Below are 5,000 nucleotides of genomic sequence, written 5' to 3'. Positions count from 1 at the left end.
CATCATGTCCACCTCCTCTCCTCTCCTCTCCTCTCCTCTCCTCTCCTCTCCTCTCCTCTCCTCTCCTCTCCTCTCCTCTCCTCTCCTCTCCTCTCGTCTCCTCTCCTCTCCTCTAGTCTCCTCTCCTCTCCTCTCCTCTCCTCTCCTCTCCTCTCCTCTCCTCTCCTCTCCTCTCCTCTCCTCTCGTCTCCTCTCCTCTCCTCTAGTCTCCTCTCCTCTCCTCTCCTCTCCTCTAGTCTCCTCTCCTCTCCTCTCCTCTCCTCTCCTCTCCTCTCCTCTCCTCTCCTCTCCTCTAGTCTCCTCTCCTCTCCTCTAGTCTCCTCTCCTCTCCTCTCCTCCCCTCTCCTCTCCTCTCCTCTCCTCTAGTCTCCTCTCCTCTCCTCCCCTCTCCTCTCCTCTCCTCTAGTCTCCTCTCCTCTCCTCTAGTCTCCTCTCCTCTCCTCTAGTCTCCTCTCTTCTCTTCTCCTCTCCTCTCCTCTAGTCTCCTCTCCTCTCCTCTCCTCTAGTCTCCTCTCCTCTCCTCTCCTCTCCTCTCCTCTAGTCTCCTCTCCTCTCCTCTCCTCTCCTCTAGTCTCCTCTCTTCTCCTCTCCTCTCCTCTAGTCTCCTCTCCTCTCCTCTCCTCTCTGGTCAGATCTCCTCTCCTCTCCTCTCCTCTCCTCTCCTCTCCTCTCCTCTATGGTCAGATCCGTTACATTCAGCAACAAATTTTCTGCTGCATCAGACGTCCATCATAGATCCCCCACTCAGCCCGAAACGCGATCAGACACCCGATAGCGGCTACGCTATCTCGGAGAGAGAATACAAAACAGCCTTCTCATTAAAAAGGACAAATCAGCCAATCTAGAGAGAGGGAGTGTGGTTGGTGTTCAGGGGGGAGGAGGAGACAGAGAGCGAGTGTGGAAGTACGATTGTAAGATCTCACCAGAAATACATTTTTGATGCCTGTTCCTACTTCCTTTACCTCTTCTTCTGCTGTGATCTGTTGGGTGTAGTTTGATTCATCTGACCTTTCTTGTCTAGGCGTGACCCCGTCTTTGTCTGTGGGTGTGTGTGCGTGTGTGCGCGCGTGTGTGCGTGTGTGTGTGCGTGTGCGTGTGCGTGTGTGCGTGTGCACGTGTGTGTGTGTGTGTGTGTCAGTGTGATGGATGGCTTAAGCAGCACAATAGACAGATAGAAAGAGAGAGTGTACCGAATGTCTCCCTGGTGCCATAAGTGACTGGCAACACAGTATGACTCTGCCATGTTTGTTTGTGTTGGTGCGCGCGCTTGTGTGTGTCTGTGTGTGTGTGTGTGTGTGTGTGTCTGTGTGTGTGTGTGTGTGTGTGTGTGCGTGTTCAACTTACTGCTGAATATCACAAGCGTGCATAAGAAGAAAGCAGTCATTTCTATATGTCTATATTGTAGTAAACACGCTTTGATGAGCCGAGTGCCTGTTCTGTTTCGCTCCTTTTCACTATGACTGGACCCGCGTGTCTAAATTTATACCAAACACTGATGCGTCAGGATTTTTCTAGAAGTGGAGTTACACTTAATTTAAAAAGGAACAATGTTTTTTTTCAAACGATGTCTAAAGGAAAATAATGCTTTAATTTGCTTCACTGCGCTTTAATTAATTCACTTTGATTTACTTTTTAATATCTTGATATGAATGTACATGTTTTTTTCACTAAGCTGAACTTAAGGTTTAATGGTGTGAGTGAAACCTGTATTGTTATGTATTACTACTATACTATGTATTACTGTCTTAGGTCATAATACTACTTATTTATGTAGCAAAGTTATCTACTAAATCATAGACAATTTAATTTAATTTGCCAAATTAACTCTGACACCTTATCAGTAATGAGTTGTTTTCTATAATATATGCATCCAAATATGGCTCTATTTTATATGCTGCCAACTGTACAAATTAGAAATGACAAGCTATTTTCTTGTGAAATCTAATAATGGTGAAATAAATAATTTGCTATTGGTAATAAAAGTGGCATCATAAATCAGGAAGAAACCAGCTGTACTTGGCCTGACTAAGCTGTGTTTTATTTAATATAAATTAATGCAATTGTGAATAGATGGATTCTCTTTCCTTTTGTTTTCTAATGTAGTTACAGCCTTGTTACATTCCTTTCCCAAAATATCACATTTCCATAGCAGTTTGAGACAAATTACAGATTGTGTATTTCAGAAGTTGTTGTCATGTGTGTACAATACATTAGTAAATGCAAAAGTGAATATTGGTTAAATCCACATGTGACATGTGACTGTACTAACTGCCCCCAACACACACACACACATATTAAAAATAAGAATCCATTTTTCTTTAATCTCATAGCAGTTCTGCCCTAAAATACTAATATATAAAATATTGAGTTCTAGTCTGCATTAATTGTGACTTTTAACCAGCCTACGCAAAAACAGCAAATGCCAGAGCAGAAAGCCGAAAGCCAACCCACACAACCTCAGTGAATATCACATCATCAGTCAACACCATTCATAGCACTTTGAATAATAGAAGCATTGATCGGTAACACTTTGTATGATGCCCATGTATGTCACCCACTGCACCGTCAGTTTTTCCATAAAGAATCGTAGTGTATTATAATTCTCATGGTTGTACAGTAATACATTATTATACATTTATAATATAATCTATAATATTAAATAGATATAATATCTATATAATATAATCACTGTTATAAGGCATTGTAATGTGATTATAAGTTACTCTAAGTAATCATTGGGTGCTTTAATTCAAGTAATTAAATTCAGATATAATATAATACAGATATAATACTGTATAAATATATATATATATATATATATATAATACTGTACTTTACAGTACAGTTACAGCTTATACAGTAAGTCCGCATTCAACACCACTATTCCTCCCAGGTGCCTTTGACTCAGAAGTGTCTGCTTTATTGCAATCTTCACAGCACGAGTCTGTTTATCATTCACAAGTCTTGTATTTAGACCTGCTCCCCAAAATGAATGGAAGTGAATGAGGAGCCTGGTGTTGACCGCAGATGACAGGCACAGGACAGCAGTGCTCACTATACAGTAGTTTACTTGTAGATGACTTTACATAGAGGTAAGAGTGCAGATTTTTTCTACTAAAGTGAAATCCCTTTAAGACAGACAGACAGACAGACAGACAGACAGAGAGAGAGAGAGAGAGAGAGAGAGAAATCGGGGTACAGATGCTGAGGTTGTATAACCAGCTTGTAACAGTACCTCAGGAATTTCATTACTTTACTTAAAACACCCAATGGCCACGTCTTAGAGTAACTTCTAATCACATTACAATGCATTATAACATGATTATTATACATTATAAAATGATTATGATTATGTATTACACAACTATGAGAATTATAAGACACTAGGATCCTTGCAAAAAAGAGAGACAGAGAGTCGGTGAGTGACCGGCAATTATGAAGTATTATGATTATGATACTTGACCTTTTATAAAATGCTTTACTATGTGATTATTGTTATAAAGCATTATATTATGAATATTTACGAGTGTTTATAACTCTAATTATACGGCGCGATAAGCATATTATTATAATGCATTATAAGCATGTTTTATAATGCATCACAGTGCCTTGGCCTCATAGAAAGTGTTACCCAAAGTTCAACTGAATGCCAAAGGCGACCTTCTCGACAGCTGCTGGCTGCATCATTGTGATAGTGTTTTGAATATGTGGCCTTCGAGCTGATGTGTCTGCACACGCCCACCAAGTCTCATTCTCTTTCCATTCAGTTTGAAGCACAGCTAATTGAACTCGAGTTGCTACTAATAAGTCTGCATTTGTGCTTTGTGTCTGGGAGTCTGTATGCATCGCTCTTCCGATATGAAAAAGCATAAATATTGCTTTTTACAATCAAACAGCCACTAATGATGTGACTTCCCCCCGTGGCAATTTGTACGTTTCCAGTAAGTCCTACTTTGCGTGCTGCCAAACGCGCTTCTTCTCGCTGGGGTTCTGTACTTTTTTGAGGGTGATAATTAACATGCCGATGAGCTTTGTTTGAAGCTGTTTCTTGGAAGAGGAGGAAGCAGGGTGTTCATTTGCATAGCGTTATATTTTCAACCTTGGGCCTGTTTAGTCTTTTTCTCAGAGCTTCTTTGCACTCGACGGGTTTCCCATTTCTCTCTGCTTCCACCCTTCAGTCCTAATAAGGTCCAGCCGTACCACTCACACACACACACACACACACACACACACACACACACACACACACACACACACACACACACACACACACACACACACACACACACACACACACAGACACAAACACACACACACAGACACACACACACACACACACACACACACACACACACACACACACACACACACAAACACACACACAGACACACACACACACACACACACACACACACACACACACGATCATTCACTGCTCTCTCCTGCAGGGGCGATGTCTGTCAGCGCACGAGTCTGTGTGTGTGTGTGTGTGTGTGTGTGTGTGTGTGTGTGTGTGTGTGTGTGTGTGTGTGTGAACTCAGGTCAGATATATTCCTAAAAGCACACAGAAACAGAACAGGCAGGTTTGTCAGTATTTTGATGCGAACGAAAGACACACTTCAGATGAAATATGGAGATAAACACCAAAGAACAAGTACAGTGTGTGTGTGTGTGTGTGTGTGTATGTGTATGCGTGTGCGCACGTGCGTGTGTGTGAGATGATCTGAGGTTTAGAGTTTTGAGTCAGAGGCAGCAGCAGCAGCAGCTAGAAGCCGGAGTCTGAGAGTGTGTGTAGGATGAGCGTCCTCCTACCACGTCCCTCCCTGTGTCTCTCATCAACTGTCTCTCTCTGCCTCCCCTCTGTCCTCCCGTCTCTTTCATCTGCTCTAACTGTGACATGTCCTCCTGTCTCTTTCATCTGCTCTAACTGTGACATGTCCTCCCGTCTCTTTCATCTGCTCTAACTGTGACATGTCCTGTCTCTTTTATCTGCTCTAACT

The sequence above is a fragment of the Poromitra crassiceps genome, assembly GCF_964638095.1.
Source record: "Poromitra crassiceps genome assembly, chromosome: 6".
Lineage (NCBI taxonomy): Eukaryota > Metazoa > Chordata > Actinopteri > Beryciformes > Melamphaidae > Poromitra > Poromitra crassiceps.
This window is presented reverse-complemented; position numbering follows the sequence as displayed.